Here is an 18,640-nt window from a genome sequence, read left to right on the forward strand (position 1 = left end):
ACGGGGAAAATACACGTGTTAGGTAAGACTTGTTTAGGCATGAGTTGTAGCAGTGTTGGTTATAAGTCCAATGTTAATGAAGCAACAATATATATTAAATAAGGTGTCAGTAGACAGAAACACACAAAACACAAGGTTATGTATTAATAAGCTGACAAATATGTTGTGACCAGAGGCTCGCAGGAGCCTGACCCTGTGTTTCCTGGAGAAGCATGTCTGTATTTGCAAGGCTGGGTTCAACAGCAATGAAAAGATTGTGGGTGGGACTTGTAAGACTGTGCATTATTCATGAGAAATTCAATAGCCAGTGACCCACAATATAGTGGGCCCCTACACAATTCTAATTTAGTGGTAACACGCCTAACCTATTGTAATCGAGATGGCTCAAAAACGTGCATTTTCAGATGGCCCTGGAAGACCTTCTACTTTGAGGATAATTGCTGACAGGCATCCAAGTTGAGATGGTCACCAGGTGATGAGCCCAAAGAATAGAACATGTAGACCAAGGAGGAAGAGAGCTGTGAACAGGACATCAGTATAGGGCTCATTTTAAAGGATGAGTGGAAGCGCTTTTCAGTTAAGGAACACTTGGGCTTTTAAAGTCCATTGAGAAAAGAACGTGAGGAAGATGACTGAGGAGAGGGTTTTGCATTTAAAATAGGAAAGTAGTTCACTAGAACGGTGAGGGCAGAAGGAAAATTGTCATCAGTTAAGGATCAAATTAGTAATGAAGAAAGAGAGACAGGGAGAGTTTAGATTTGGGAAAAAAGTACCTAACGAGAAAAGGGAAAGATGGTGTGACCTAGAAGCACTGTTAAGAACATAGTTTTTCTTAATATGAAGTGGAGGTACAAATATTTTTAGACCAAGAATGTAGAGTGGAATGATGTGGTGTATTATTACATGGAGATGGAAGAAGATTGACTCAGAAGCAATTTGCAGGACTATAGCAATGAATAGGGATTTGCCATTTCTATAATAAGAGATGAAGGGACAAAAATGAAGTGGATAAAAAGGAAGAAATGGAAAGAGAAACATAATGAGGAAATAAAAGACAATAAGGCTATCAAGAAATTTAGAAGTGCATGTCAATAAAGTTTAGAATATTTATTTTTTAACATATTCAGTAAAAATCTGCTGGGCATTTATTATGTTAGCCAATGTGACTGGCTTAAAGAAAAAAGTTATGAAAAGGAAATTAGTCTTGGCCTTCAAATCGCTTAGAACATATTAGGGACGAGTGTGATAGAAACATGTTCACCGTGGTTTTGGAATGAAAGGGCTGGCATTATGGGAAGCTACATCTAAACCAGCTTGGGGAAGGATTCCAAGAGAAGGTGATGTTTGAGCTAAATCTTAAAGTGTGTGAGGGAGAGAGAGAAATGGAGAAAAGAGTAAATAAAATTCTAGGCAAGGGGAAGCAGAGTCAAGGAGGTATGAGAAGGTGTGGCTAAGTTGGGTAACCAAAGTTGAACAAAAAACAATAGTAGAATCTGTAAGTATCTCAAGACAAACTGAAGTCAGATAATGGCAATTGGATGATGTGATGAATTTCTTTTTTTAATTTTAGAAACACCATACAGATGGTAGATTGTAGAATGTCATCTATCTTCACAGTGAAATAGGAACTAGAGCCTTTACCCAGAGTGTGATGTGGAAGGAGGTGAGGAATATGAAAGCAGTGGAAATTATTTTGAACAGCTGCTAAGAGAAGAGTCATAATGAGTCAATTAGAGATGAGGAAAAGCATTGCCAAGTATCTCTAAAACCCTGGCCAAAGTTGCATAACATGAAATTGTGATGGAGCTAGTAATCACGGTTCTGTTAGTGGCAGCCTAGAATGAGCAGCAAAAAGAACAAGCGATAAAATAGTTTTAGAATACTGTGAGGGATATAATCTGGTTGACTTTGAGGGCAAAGGACAATCAAAGACATTAACTCAGGACACAATTAAATTGGTGAAACTTAGAATCTATTATTGATATGGAGGCAAAAATAAAGCCTTGAATGAACTTAGAACACAGGAGAAAGGAGAAGGTCTGTTGGGATAAATGTCAAATGAGTGGAGAATCAAATAAAGGGGGCAGATAGTTAAAAGATTATAATTTATGGTCCATACAGGGATCTTACAATCCAAAGAACTCATAGGTGAATTACTTACTGGTGAAAATGAGCTTTAGAGTTTAAGTCCCTGGGAGTCACTGAAATGGGCCCGAGTTTCAGGTGTGCAGAACTGTACGCCAGCGTGATGGGGAAGCTCAGCAGTTCCAGAACTGATCAGAATACCTGGGCTGGGTCCCCTGATGCAAAACCACACTGACGAGTCTTTTTCTTTTCTTTTTTTTTAAATGAGAATCTACTTGAATATACATGTTTAATGGATTTAAATCCAACTCAATAAGAATGTAACATGACAGAACTTGGAAACAGTTTTTGACTTTTGTATTTTAGTAAGTTGGAGACATTGTACCCTTTGGAGTGAGGTTTTATCCTATGAAATTTTCTTCAGAGACAGTATTTACAAAAGTATTAAATCAAAGTAAAAGAACGTCTTTTTCTCTTCATTCTTTCCATTTGAATGTTTTGTGTCATGTTAAATATCACTGACACTATAAGCTCTAAGCCTTATGGGGCAATGATCATGCATTGTTGTCTGTTCAAAACTGGAAAGCTATTTTCTGGTAAGGACTACTGTATACTAAATGCTCAACCAATATTTGCGGAATAAATGAATTAGTCCTAGAATTGAATTCAAGGTATATGGAATTAAATCTCTGTTTTGTCTCCTCTGAGCTTGTGATCTTTGACAAGTTATTTATATTAGTTTTAGTTTTTATTCTTTATATGAAATATTGGTATATAATAATAAAGCATACGGGTATATTGGGAACAAGTGCAATAAAAATATTAAAATGCCTCACAAATTATAACGGATAAATAAGTTTATTTTAATTTACATTTTTTATCATGGTTTATACTGTTAAGTAAGATGTTCAGAGATAACTAAGACTGGGTATTTTAATGTGATATCTTTTTCTTTCATACCAGCAATTGCTGATGTAAATACATTCCCTATTTTAATCATAATCTATCAGCATATTGTTCATTGCTTTTAAAAGAAAAGAGATATGTTTTTCAAGTAGTCAAAGTACAAATTTTAAGTATATAACTCTTAGAATTTATGCATGTATATTTAAAACCACCATTAAGATTATAATATGGAACATTTCCCTCTCCCTTAAAAGTCTGTCCTGTACCTTTCCAGCCAAAAGCACCCTATTCAGAACAGTATAGCCTTCCAGCTTCTTTTCTGCTTTTGAGACTCATTCAGGTTGTTACGTTTAGCAGTGGTTTGTTCTTTTTAAATTTTTCTTTAACATTGCATTGTATAAATGAGATCTTTGTCTATTCTGTTACTAGATATTTGAATAGTTTTCTATAGTGCTGTAATGAATGTGCTTTCACCAATCTTTTTGTAAAAATATTTACAAAGTAAATTAGAAAATGTTTTAAGCTCAATAATAATGAAATTAGGACATGTTAAAAATTGAAGGTCCCACCTAAACCATGCTGAGAGGGAATTTATAGCCTTAAATGCAAATGTAACAAAGTCCAGAAATAAATAATCTAAATATCTACCACAAGAAATAAGAACAACAAACAAGACATTGATACGAAAAGAAGTAGTATTTAACAGGGTTGCCAAATAAAATACAGGACACTTAGGTAAATTTGAATTTCTGATAAACAACAAAAAACATTTTAATATAAGCAGTTCTCAACTTTTACAGGAGATATATTAAAAAAAATTATTTATCTGAATTCAAATTTAACTGTGTATCCTATTTTTTAATTTATTTTTAAATCTGACAACCATAAATAAAAACCGGATAAGGAGAATGAGAGAACTAATAGTAAAACAGAAAACAAATAAATGATAAAGTTATCAATAAAGATAAAAGTTTGTTCTTCAAAAATACTAATAAAGTTAATAACATGACAATATCATGGAGAGAGAGGGAAAGAGAAGAAGAGAGAAAGAAGGATAAAAACAGAAATAACTAATATAAGACATAAAAAAAGTTCATCACTATAGATCCTAAAGACACAAAAAAAAGTTAGAAGAGGATATTATTGTTACTGAACAAAAATGGGGTTCTCCTACCCGACGCGCATAAAAAAAGCCAATTATTATGGCATCAACTTTTGGGAAAAGAAAACAGATTTATTGCTAGATCAACCTGCAAGGAGACAGGAGGCATATGCTTTCAGATCTGTCTCCTCAATCCAGGGCTTGGGGCAAAATTTATGGGATGAAGGGCAGGGTGATCTGAAGTGTGGGAATAGATGATTGGAGGTGAGGAGAAGTGAGGTAATTGAGGATCTGTGCAAGTGTAGTCAAGCTTCATGGCTCTTCATAGGATGCAATGTTCACAAAATGGTGCTGTTAGCACAATCTGAGGGTGGAGTTTTCAGCCCCGTGACATCAAATGGGTCACTTATTGGGCATTTGCACAGGCCCAGTTGATGGGTTGGTGGTCTCAACCAGCCTGAACTGGACAAGGGAGAATTCTCAGATCCTGAAAAGCAACTCTTAATTATTCTGTTGATAAGATGGGATCAGTTGAACTGGTCCTAGTAGGCCCATGGTTATACTATAATCAACTTTATGCCCATAAATTTGAAATTTTAGATGAAATAAAAAAATTCCTAGAAAAATATTACCAAAAGCAAACAAAACTATGAATGGAAAATTTTTATCAATTTTTAACAAAAAAAGTATTGAATTTGAAACTGTAAAAACCTTTCCTCAAAGAAAATTTAAGGTACAGATGAATTTTACCAAATATTTTAAAAAAGAAATAACACAAATCTTAGACAAATTCTTTCAGAAATTAGAAAAAGAAGAGACATTCCAATTCATTTTCTAAAGATAGCAGAACTTGACATCAAAATCAGACAAGAATTCAACAAGAACATTTCCAGTTCCAGCTCTTTTATGGACACAGATGAGAAATTTAAAAAAAATAGCAAATACGTATTTTATAGAAATAACATAAAAAGAATATACCATTATGATCGAGTTTGTTTTACTTTAGCAACTCAAGATTAATTTAACATTAGGATATCAGTGTAATGAAAGAAAGGGAAATGAGTGATATAATTATTTCAATAGGTGCAATAAAACCCTCTACCAGACTGGGATTGTGGAAAGTGATTCTTAATCTGCAAAAACAAAACAAAAAACAAAAACAAAACAAAAAGAGCAGTAAACACTACATAATGCTGAAATACATTTCTGTTGAGAATACAGGGATGGTCTGTATCATTATTTGTTTTCAATGGTGTATTGAAGGTCCTAACAAATATACACGAAAAGAGAATAAGTACAGCAAGATTGACATTAAACTACATTATCCTATTTGGCAGAAGATATTTTTATAGATTGACAAAAGAATTCACACGTTAATTTTAAACAAGTGACCAAATACGATGTGCCTCCTGACGTGATTCAATAAGAAATACATAATATCGCTTGCATTTTATTCTTTTCCAATGTATTTTACCTGCATCTAATCACAGACACATCTAGAATATAGAATATTCTACAAAAGGTATGTTTGCATGCTTTTCACATTTGTCAGGAAAAAAAAAAGAAATACAGAAGATTGGGGTAACCACGTTAAATTAAAAAAATTAGCACAAAAAACATGTAAACCAAATGAAATGAATGAACTATGGTTGGGCTTTGGACCACAAAACAGCTATAAAACACCTTTTAAGAATATATGTAAATATCTTAGATGATGTTATTTAATTAAATCATCATGTGGCTATGTAGGTGGGGTCCTTGTTCTTAGCAGCTTCAGGAAAACTATTTCTAAACAATTCTGCCAAAAATAATTCTATTTATCTATCTGTCTGTCTCTCTAATCAGAAAGCAAATATGGCTAAGGGTTAACTGTTGGTAAATTTATGAGAATTGTGTTTCTCTTTCAATTTTTCTAAAAGTAACTTTTTAAAAATGTGAAAACTATTATTGGATCATAAAAAGATCTTCATGATAGCTACAGGGAAATTATGCCCCACTGCTGTCAATTATATTGAAGAAGTTTCTTTTTTTCTATGGTCTCCATTGATACAAATATGATATTAATGAATTTGCAAAAATGCATAAAGAAAGAGTTTTCTGCTTCATTTGATTTAGCTCAAGAGATTTCAAATATTAGAGCTATCCATCTCATAGGAAAATTAGATGTATGGCTTTAGTAGGGTCATTGGATATAAGGTTTACATATAAAAATCAAATTTATATGTATATAGTGGAAAAATAATAGAAAATAAAATTTTTAGATGATATCACTTGCAATAGTTTCAAAAACTTCTGATGTAAGGAACAAATCTATGAAAGATGGATAAGATTTCACCCAAAAAATAATTAAAAATTATATTGACAGGTATTAAGACCTAAAGTAGATATCATGTTTCATTGATTGAAAGATTCAATATTGTAAAGATGTTTGTTCTCTCAAAATTGATTTATACATACAATGCTACCCTAATCAAAATTCTGGCAACTTTGTATGTATGGAAATTGCAAACTGCTTCCAAAATCTATCTGGAAACCTAACGGACTAAGAATAGTTAAAACTAACATGAAAAACGAAGAATGAGGACATACTCACAAGATATTAAGACTTACTATAAGGCTATAATAATTGAATGTCCTGTTGATCAAAAGGTAAACAATAAACTAATGAAATAAAAGAGAGTGCAGAAATAAACACAACCTGGGCCGGCCCTGTGGCTTGGTGGTTAAGTGCGCATGCTGCGATGCTGGCGGCCCGGCTTCGGATCCCGGGTGCGCGTTGAGGCACCACTTCTCTGTCCATCCTGGGGCCGAGTCCCACATACAGCAACTAGAAGGGTGTGCAGCTATGACATACAACTATCTACTGGGGCTTTGGGGGCAAAAAATAAAATAAATAAAATCTTTAAAAAAAAAAAAAAAGAAATAAACACAACCTTTAAGGACTCCATTTAGCAAATATGTGACAGTTTGGACCAGTGGTAAACAGTGTTCTTTTCAATAAATCCTGCTAGGTTATCAGACACCAATAGGGAAAAAGTTAAAAATTAACCCCCACCTCATATCAAAACCAAAAATCAATTGCAGCTAAACCAAAGATGAAAATGTGAAGGGTAAAACAAAAAAGAAGATGATGTAGGAGAGAATCATCATGAATTATATTAGGTAGAGAGTTCTTAAACATGACTAGCTGTAACAAAAAACACTAATTATAGAGAAAAAGGAATGATAAATAGGATTACATTAAAATAAGGAACTTTTGCTTATCAAAATTCACCATTTAGAGAGTGAAACAGAAAACTATGGGCTGAAAAAAATATTTTGCACATAAAATTAACAAAATAATTTTATCCAGAATTTAGAAATGAACAAGAGACATGAACAGGCACTTCACCAAAAGAACATACACGTGGCCGATGGCCAATCTCCTTGTTGCTTGCTAAAAATCATAAAAATACTAAGTAAAACCAAATTTGATACCACTTCACATGCACCAGAATGGGAAAAGTTAAAAGAACTGACAATACCAAATGTGGCCAAGAATGGGAAGCAACTGGAATCCCATATATTGCTGATGACTCTATAAATTGATAAGACCGCTCTGAAAAAATCATTTGGCAGTATCTTTTCAAAGTGAATAGGACCCAGGAATTCCAGTTATTGGTATAAAACCAAAAAAATGTATATGTATGTATTTCAAATGATTCTTACAGAAATGTTTATAGCTGCTTTAATCATAATCGTCCAAAACAGCAATCTAAAAGCATTTACAAATAAAATGTACCAATAAATTGTGTCATATCCATAAAGCAAAATGGTATACAGTAATATAAATGAACAAATTACTGCTACATGTAATGGCATGAATGAAAGTTATAAACGTGATATTAAGCAAAAGAAATAAGACAAAAATGAATATATAATATGTAATTTCATTCATAGAAAAATCAAAAATTGCAAAAGTTAATGGTGTTAGAACTCAGAATAATGCTCACTTTGGGGAAGGGACTGGGTGGTGACAGTCACAAAGGGGGTCTCCAGAGGGGCTGGTGTGTTTTATTTCTTAACTGCATGGTGTTTTCACCTTGTAATGATTTGTCCATGTTCAATTTGTGCATTTTCCTTTATGCATGTTTAACTGAGAAGTCATTAAAAAAAAAACTTTTATATGGCTTGAAATTTTATAGTATATATTAATGTATATACTCAGTATATACATTAATAACTGAGAGCATATCCATATACACCCAGCAAATGTATTGGCTTTACCAAACAGTTGATGTTTATTTATCACAAACACACAGTGATAAAAACTGCTCATAAGAAATCTGTCCTGATCATTTACATTATAAAAAAGAGTATATATTTTCTAACAAAATTTAAATATCTTCATTATTTAATATTTGAGAGCTTCAACAGATAGCCAGAGGAATTTGGTTCCAAAATAATGAAATGAGATTTAGATGATATTTGATCTAAAAGTCCTGAGACACCTTAATCATGTCCTCAAAAGCCCTGTTTTCTCAAAGAGTTCTCTAAAGAAATACACACAGAGGGCTCAATGACCGGTAAGATGTAGAATTGATCTCCAAATCCTTATTTCAAATCCTGTAGAGTTAGGCTGGACCGTATGTCGATTTTCTATTGCTGAAGCAAAAGATGGCCTAGAATCTGAACCCGGACATAGGCCAATATGCTTCCTGTGCTCCCTCACTTCCGAACTTGCAACCTTGCTGCTGCACAAATAAAAAACAGAAAAGATGGACTCTGAGCACGCTGGCCAGTGAGAAGGAAAGGAACAAGAGCTCAAGGTCCAGGAGAGAACAGCAGTGTCCCAGTACCTCTAGGCGCAAGCTCTGGCTTCTGCAAGGCAGGACTTTGGCAGCAGAGCCCATAGGGGAGCCTGGTCAGCTGAGTGATAGAGAGAAAAAAGCCTCAAGAAAGAGACATATGATATTTGTTCCAAAATTTACTTATAATTTTTCTTTCAAAATCTACGTATATAAATTTTAACCCTATTGGTTTTTGAATCTGACCAATTAATGGTCACCTACTTCTCTTGCTGGGTGTGTGTATGTATGTGTGTGTGTGTGTGTGTGTGTCTGTGTAACCCAATGAAGAGTCGAAAGTTTCTCTCTACCGATACTAACCAGACGTAATCTATTTAATGGGGTCACCGTTGAAACTGAAGAAGTTCCTGCCCAGTAAACAAAAATGTCATCAGCTAAAGCAAATAACCACACACAGCAAAGCCATATAGGAAAGAGAACCAGTTTTTGTTTGCTCTATTCTGCTTGGAGAAAGATGCTACCAAGTGGTTGAAAATTGAGGACAATATTCATTCCCTAAAGAAAATAGACTATGTAAAGACAATGTGAGTTAGGGCTTGAGAAAAGTAAATATATGCTCCAAGATCACACCATATGGGGCCATATGTTTTTAATATGATTTGTATCTTGGTTAGAAATGGTGTAGGAACTTGGTATAATCTAGCCATACTTTTCCATGATAGTAATTAACAAGATTTGGGACTACAGTTGCTTTTTTGTTTTCTTTCTTTTTTTCTCTGGTATCTTTTTTGACTTAATGCACTCTGTGCACCTTTACAGGTTGAGTCATTGTGTATTTTAATCATTAAAGACTTTTAGTACCTTGTATTCCTGATCACTAAATTTATTTATTGATTTATGATTTTAGCTGAATTCCATTAATCTGTTGTTGACTCCCTGCTACAGTTCATTAACAAAGATGTTAATAAGATCCAAATGAGGACCACTCCTGTCAACAGCTCTGCGTAGAGCAAGGTATGATGATTTGGTACCAATGTTTAAATTTTTTTCCCTATTAAAGTGTGTATATCTAAATCAATTTAAATTAATGTCATAATATTAATATTTCATGAAATAACATATTAAACTGTGTAGTCAGATGCTTAAATAGTACATCTACTGCTGTTGCATCGTGCATTAATTTTGGTAATCCCATTTTCAAATATCAACTTGCAAATGTACGGTATTTCCTTAAGAATGGGCAATTGGTATCATGGATAAGCTGTTATTACTTCTTTGATCTTACTTGTTTGGAATATAATGTACATTCCAGACATCCCAGATAGTGGATGGGCCTTTATTGAAGGTCTAACAAGCAGATCTCTAAATCCAACGTCCTTTGCACAGATCCTCTGAGACAGACCTTCATTCCAGTCAGAAAGGGGCATACTCGCTGGGGAAGGTCCTCAAGAAACGGTGACCACCGGTTTGACTTGTGAGCTGGACCCTGCCAATTGGGAGTCTTCCTACTCCCTCCCCCCATCACCTGTCTGGAATATGGGATCTGCTGGCCTTTCCCACTCCCAGAAGCTGCCCCAAGGATACAGCCTTAAGATAGTAACATGGTGATGAAACTATTGGGACTCGGTAAGCCACCAAATACAGTTAGGGCTCCCTGTGTTCATGACTGACCCAGTTAAGGCCTCTATAGAAACTTTTAGACTTGGAGGGTGGGGGTGGAAATCTACTCATCTTGCAGCTGCCCCAGACAAGCCTTGTAAGTTCTCTTGCTTGTTAAACCTGCCACCCACCAACCTAGAGTGGGCTGCCCCTTTCTTCTGCCTCCCTCTTTGGTCTCTTTTGCTCTCCCAGTCTGGGGGCTGGTTTCAAATTACACCTGAGAAGCTCCCAGGGAGGTTGCCTAGCAACAATGCTGCTTGGCTTGGATTGTACTATCAATGGTCCTCTTCTTGTCCCATGTAAGAAGGTCAAAATTCCTTTTAAAAAGACTGAAATCATTGTCTTGGTTTATCATTGCTTTTTTTTTTTTTTTTCTTTATAGGAATCATATCATTATAGCACCCAAATCTTGAAAATTTTCATTTTATTTTTTATTTTTATTTTATTTTTTTTGTGAGAAAGATCAGCCCTGAGCTGACATCCATGCTAATCCTCCTCTTTTTGCTGAGGAAGACCGGCTCTGAGCTAACATCTATTGCCAATCCTCCTCCTTTTTTTTCCCCCAAAGCCCCAGTAGATAGTTGTATGTCATAGCTGCACATCCTCCTAGTTGCTCTATGTGGGTCACGGCCTCAGCATGGCCGGAGAAGCGGTGAGTAGGCGCCGCGCCCAGGATCCGAACCTGGGCTGCCAGTAGCGGAGCATGCGCACTTAAGCGCTAAGCCACGGGGCAGCCCCTCATTTTATTAAAGTAAAACTTTATGGCAGCTATATGGCATTTGCAATTAAGTACTATCCTTTGTATTTCCTCCTTTGACCTGGCCACGATTCGTTTAATTAACTGTGATCTAGATATGCAACAGGCTGCTACAGAAGATGGCGAATCCCTCATCACCAACAGTGTTGACACGTACAGTGAACACCAAAATGATGCGCAAGCTGCTGAAGGAATTAAAAATGACAAAATTCTATGATGATTTCATCGAAAGTTGATGTTTCTACTTTAATTATTAAAATCTAAAGCTGAAAATATGACTCTCACAATGTGAAATAACGTCAGTGGCTTCAGTTGTGATCCATCCACAGCTGACTCTTAAATCTCAGTCTACATTCAGATTCTCTCCTCTTCAGGGCATTGAATCCAACTTCTTATTAAATATTTTGGCCCCTTGGCTGCCTTAAACACATACCTGGAGCAAAACTTAGTCCTTCCTTGACACTGAGAGCTTTCACTTCCTTCTATGTTCCCTATTTCAGTGAAAAGAATTATAATTTATCCAATTGCCCCAAGCCAGGAATCCTCTTTGATTGTTTCATCTTTTGTCTCTTCCTCTGTACTATGCAATCAACTGTAAGGTTAAGCTGTCTCTTAAGTCCATTCACATATCATCAGCCACATCAATATCAGGTTATTTGGTTGTGTTAGGCAGGATTCTCCAGAGAAAAAGAACCAACAGAATGTGTGAGATATGTATACGTGTGTGTGTGTATATGTATATATGTGTGTGTGTGTGTATATATATATATATATATATATATATATATATATATATGAAGAAATTTATTTTAAGGAATTGGCTCATGTGACTATGGAGGCTGGCAAGTCCCAAATTTGCAGGGTAGGCCCAGGCTGGAGACCCAGAAGAGCTGATATTTTAGATCAAGCCTGAAAGCTATCTGATAGCAGAATTCTCCTCTGCTTGCTTGGGGGAGTCTGTTGATCTATTCAGGCTTCAACTGATTAGATGAAGCCCATCCACATTATGGAGGGCAATCTGCTTTACCCAAAGTCCCCTCATTTACATGTTAATCTCATCCAAAAACACCCTCAAAAAACATCCAGAATAATGTCTGATTATATATCTGGGCACCATGACACAGCTCAGTTGACACATAAAAATTAACCATCACATCAGTCATGCTCTCTCTTATTGAAAACTATCAAACCTTTCTAGTAGTTTCCATACCTCTAAACTACTCTAATCGTTTCCTACCTCTTCTGCAGTTCATTATTAACATTGAATCTACAATATCCATTCAAAAATGTACATTCACTCAGGTCATCCTCTTGTTGAAAAAAATCAATAGCTTATCAAAATTTCAAGAATTTAACAATTACTCAATATGTGCTGTGCTATGATTTCTTTCATCTTTGGTCCTTATTCCATATAGTTCACTCTGTTTTGAGTATTCTTCCCCTATCTTTATATGAATAAATTTTAATGATACTTCAAAACCAGCTTAGATATCACTTCCTTGAGGAAATCTCTAAACCACTTAGGTGAAGTTTCGTTCCAAGTGTTTCCATAGCAACTTGATTGTCCCCTTTAAAGCCATCAATTATCCTCCTGTGCAATTTCTCATTTCCCTTTCCCACTCTCCTGTAATTGTTAAGATTCAGGAAGACAGTTTGTGCTCTAATGTATTGTAGCCAATACAAATATATTAGCAATAAGAAATGTACAAATAGATCAATGGAAAAGAATAGTGAGCCCAGATACAGAACCACACAATTGAGTCAATTAGTCTTTCACCAAGGAGCAAAGACAACTTAGTGAAGAAGGGATAGTCTTTTCAACAAATGGAACTGGGACAACTGAACATTCACATGCAAAAAAGTGAATCTAGACACAGATCTTATCCCTATCACAAAAATTAACTGAAATTGACTTATAGACCCAAATTTAAAACACAAGACTAGAAACTTCTTGTAGATAACATAAGAGAAAATCTAGATGGCTTCAGGAATGGGTACAACTTTTTAGGTACAACACAAAAAGTATGATCTATGAAAGGAAAAAAAATTAAGTTGAACTTCATTAAAATTAAAAACGTCTGGTCTGTGAAAGACACTCTTAAGAGAATGAAAAGACAAGTCATAGACTGGTCAAAAATATGTGCAAAATGCATATCTGATAAAGAATTTGAATCCAAAATATACAATGGGCCCTTAAAGAGCCTGATTTAAAAATGAACAAAAGATCTGAACACATTTCTCACTAAAGAGGATATACAGACGACAAACAAACATAAGAGAAGATGTTCAACATCATATACCATTAGAGAATTGCAAATTAAAACAATGACATGCCATTGCATGCATAATAGAATGGAAAAATCCAAAACACTGACAACACCAAATAACGGTGGGGATGTGGAGCGGCAGGAACTCTGATTCATTGCTGTAAGAAAGCAACATGGTGCAGCCACTTTGAAAGATAGATTGGCAGTTTCTTAAAAAGTTAAGCATTGTCTTACCATCCAGCAATTGTGCTTCTGGGTATTTACACAAATGAATTGAAATTTTTGTCTGTACAAAAATCTGCATGTGAATGTTTATAGTAGCTTTTTTCATAATTTCCAAAAATTGAAAGCAACAAAAATATCTTTCAACAGGTAAGTGAATAAAAAAACTGTGGCATATCCATACAAAGAAATATTATTCAACGTTAAAAAGAAATGAACTATTAAGCCATGAAAAGACATGGAAAAACCTAACATGCGTATTGCTAAGTGAGAGAAACCAGTCTAAAAAGGCTACATACTGTGTGATTCCAATTACGTAACATACTGGAAAAAGAAAAACTGTAGAGACAGTAAAAAGATGAATGGTTTCCATGGATTTGGAGAGGAAAGAGGGATGAAAAGATGGAGCTCAAGGGGATTTTAGAGCAGTGAAACTACTTTGTATGATATTGAGATGGTGGATATAAGACATTTGAAAAGAAACCACTGAATATGCAGCAGACACTATGAATCCTAATGTATACCATGGACTTTAGTTAATAACAAATACCGATGCTGGTTCCTCAATTGTCAAGAATGTACTACACTAATACAGATGTTAATAACAGGAGAAACTGTGCATGTGGGTTGTGGGTATCTGGTAACTTTTTGTACTTTCTGCTCAACATTTCTATACATCTAAAACAGCACTAAAAAATAAAGTCTATTAATTTAAATAAATAAATTTTAAAAGATTAAATCCAGACTTTGTAAGAAAGTCTAGATTAAGGGAGAAAATCCAGCTGTACTCTATTTATATAAGACAAAGAAGAAACAAATGGAGATTGAGTGCAAAAAGACAGAAAAATAAATTACTTTAGGTATATACTGATGAGAAAAACAGTTGTCAGACAACATCAATGTAAAGTTAAGAAAACTGTTTGGAATAAAGAAGAGCATTAAACAATGATAAGAAAAAAATTTATGAAAACACAAAACTCCTGATCAGCTAACTAAAATTAATAAACAAATATAAACGGAATTACAAGGAGAAATTGACAAGTTGCCCATCTTTGTGGGAGGTTTTTAAAACAGATACATTTCTAAATGGAAACATGAAAAACAGGAAATAATGAGATTAGAGAGGATTTGAGTGACACTATTTGTATTTTCTTTTTACATACATAAACAATGTTTACAAAATAATAACCATATGAAAAGCTATAGATTAAGTTCCCAAAATACAAAACTAAATAAAATTACAGAAGATGTTTTGCCAACAATGCAATAAAATTAGAACTCAATAAAAATGAGACAGATAAAAAAATAAATTTTTGAAAATTTGTCAGTCATTCTTAAGAGAAAAAAAATTGGAGTGACCTCAAGAAATGAAATGTACATTATATTGTAGATTTTTAGATAAAACTGTGTGTAAGGAAATATATAGATTAAAATTGCATATATTAGTAAAGCAGAAGAAAATTGGTTAACAATTCCACTAAAAAAGTTAAGAAAGTAACTATGCAAACACAAAGTTGAAGAAAAAATAATGCTAACATTGATAAAATAGAAAATAAAAGATTAAAACCAAATGTTAAGCTTTGGATAGCACTTAAAAAATAACTTAATCTGAGTCAATACTGTAAAATAACAATAAATAAACCATAAAAGTTCAATATAGAGAATGAAAAACATTACAATTATAAATAAAATGGAATTTTTAAGATCATGCTAAAATACTATAAACCACTTAATGCCATTAAATTAGAAATAATGGATAAATAGACAATGTTCTAGAAAAGTATAATGATCAAAATGTATTCTTCTAGAAATAGAAAACATGAATGTGTCTATACTTTTTTTTTAATATGAGTCAAATTTTCTGAGAGTCAGCCTGTCATACAAGATGTTTCAGACAATGGAAAAAGAATGAAAGCTTCCTGATTCATTTTATTATGCTAGTATAACTCTGACACCAAAACTTTCAAGGATAATGCCAGAAAGAAAAACTAAAAGTAATTTTTAACTTATAAATTATATACAAATATTTCAGATAAAATATCAATATGATAATGAATTAATAAATAAAAATCCGGTGATGAAATAATGTTTATCACAAGAATGTAAAGATAATTTAACATTAGTAGATCAGCATAATTACTGCTTACTGTTGAAAAAACAAGTAAATGTATCAAGAGATACACAAACAATATTTGTAAAATTCAGCACACATTTACACAAATTCATAGTCCTAGAAAACTAGGAACATGATATAAGTATCTCAAGGTGAAACAAATACATTATTTAATGATGATACCTTAAAATATTTTTTGTTAGAAACAATGAAATGATGTCTACTTTCAGTACAATAATTAAATTTTTTACTAGAAGTACTAGAGAGAAAATACTGCAATAAAAATGAAATATGTGGCATATAGACTGAACAGAAATAAACACAATTTTCATTATTTGGAGATGGTTTGATGGTTTGTATTTGGAAAATTCAACAGACTCTATAGGCTAATGATCAGAATCCAGAAGTTTATCAGTGTTGCTGAAAACAAGGTGATAATATAAAAATCAATAATATTCCTATAAATAAGGAAATTATGATAAAAATATTTTTAAAAAAAATACCATTCACAATAGAGGGAAATTACAAAGCATGAAAATAAATCTATGAAAGACCTTCATAAAGCAAATACAAAACATTGAAAGGCTTCAAAGAAGAATTACACTAGATAGATTACTGTAGCTGTTGCATTTAGAAAAGACAATATCACAGTGAATGGCAATACTTCCTCAGTTCATCTGTAAGTCAACTGCAATTTTAGTCAATATCCCAATAACTTTTTTATTATTATTTTGACAAAATGATGTTACAACAATTACCAACGAACAAATAGTAAAGAATGCTCAAGGCAAAGTTGAAGAAGAATAACGATGGCAAACTCACATAGAGAAAAGCCAAACTGATCTCAAGTAATGGTGATTAAGAGAGTAAAATGATGCTAGGGTGATGTAACATAAGACAACTGAATTCAGTAGCTGCCTAGAAACAAATGCAGGAATAAATGTATTTTAAAATATGGTGGCATTACAACCTGTAAAAGGAAAGATAGATTACTAAATAAATCAGGCTGTAATTGGCTTTTCACATGCAAAAACAAGTATGAAATTAGAATCCTTTAACACAACCTATTCTTACCTAAATATCAGGTGGGTTAAAACCCACAGTGTAGGAAAATATATATTTGACTCGGGGGGTAGAAAAGGACAGAAAAATAAGAAAATATAAAGGAAATATACATCAACTTCACTTCATTATAGAAAAAGACCATCTATTTAAAATGGAAAAAACACTGCAAAGGAAAAAGAAGAAGAAATTTATAATAAAATAATTGTCATCATTTAAACACTGGAAGATTTAATCTAAAACCTTTTATACTCAGCTTCTTTTGCAATTCAGATGCCAGCTATCACTTTGGACCCATTTTACATGTCAACAATTGATGGGAGCAAATGACGACTATCATTTATGTGGGGTTGAGAATCCACACTGCCAATTGTCTTAACGATGCTAAGGAAAGGTCAGGCGAAATTTTCATTCTAATTGCATTGTCATGTTTCATATAGTAAAGAATAAAGCGAAACATTTTCATACAAGTGGCTTACATTCTTACACTTCTCTTCACTCTTAGTTATCTTTCTGGTCCGTGTAGAGATTGGAGTCATCTTTTCTCTATTACAAACTACTATAGCGGTGTCATTGGCCCTATGATAATACTAGGTTTAAACTCCACTAAAGACACATTGACATACATGTGACCTGCTTACTAAAACTGGAATGGTTTTATGAGGTAAAGTAATTTTTGCACTGGATCTTCAGAAAGTCAGTAGCCTAGACTGCACAGGTATGGTGGTTGAAAGAAGCAGTGTCTTTGCGGGCATGAAACGTGGATATTCATCAAGGCGATATAGCCAAAATCAATGACTTATCCTGCAGCTTTTGTTTTTCCTGACTATCCTGAATCTCCATATCTGAACCACCAGTCTAGCTTACTTTCATGTAACTGACTTTAGCTCAGCATTCATCTGTGATGTTTTTTGTTGTGTATGCAAATGGTGCAAATTTCCATTAGTCTTCTGCAAACTTTCTGCCTTGGGGTTTCCTGTTTCCACTTGTCCTGTACTGTTGCCTTTTGTTCTCATTAATTACAAGTGTTCTCCCTCACCAACATCAATAAGGACCAAGCAACTCCTTAGAGCACATCAGCTTCCGCCGTACACCAGGATTCTTGATTTCTGCTTACTCCACCTTAGCCATTTGAAAACATTTCAAAATTGCATAGTTTGTTATTTTATGTATGCATGTATTTATTTATTTAGTGAGGAAGATTAGCCCTGAGCTAACATGTTGCCAATCCTCCTCTTTTTGCTGAGGAAGATTGGCCCTGGGCTAACATCCGTGCCCATCTTCCTCTACTCTACATGTAGGACACTGGCCACAGCATGGCTTGATAAGTGGTGCATAGGTCTGCGCCTGGGATCCAAACCTGCAAACCCCAGGCTGCCAAAGCAGAGCACACGAACTTAACCACCATGCCACCAGGCCGGCCCCTTGTTATTTTATTTTACTTTTACTTTTTGCAACACTTGAATTTATATCTAATATATAGAATATTTCATTAAAATCAAATATTTTGAAAGTTATCTTGCCTTGAGATAAGAAGAACTTTTCTCAGAAGTATCTTGTCAGATGCCCCTCTGAATTCCAGATAGAGTAGGCTTACTGATTTTCTCATAGCTACCATGCTATTACCCATGTGCAATTTAGATTGATATGCATTCTTTCAGTGGACTGAAGTTGTTTTCT

This window comes from Ceratotherium simum, chromosome 1 (genome assembly GCF_057802395.1).
Source record: "Ceratotherium simum simum isolate JZ-2026a chromosome 1, ASM5780239v1, whole genome shotgun sequence".
Taxonomy (NCBI): domain Eukaryota; kingdom Metazoa; phylum Chordata; class Mammalia; order Perissodactyla; family Rhinocerotidae; genus Ceratotherium; species Ceratotherium simum.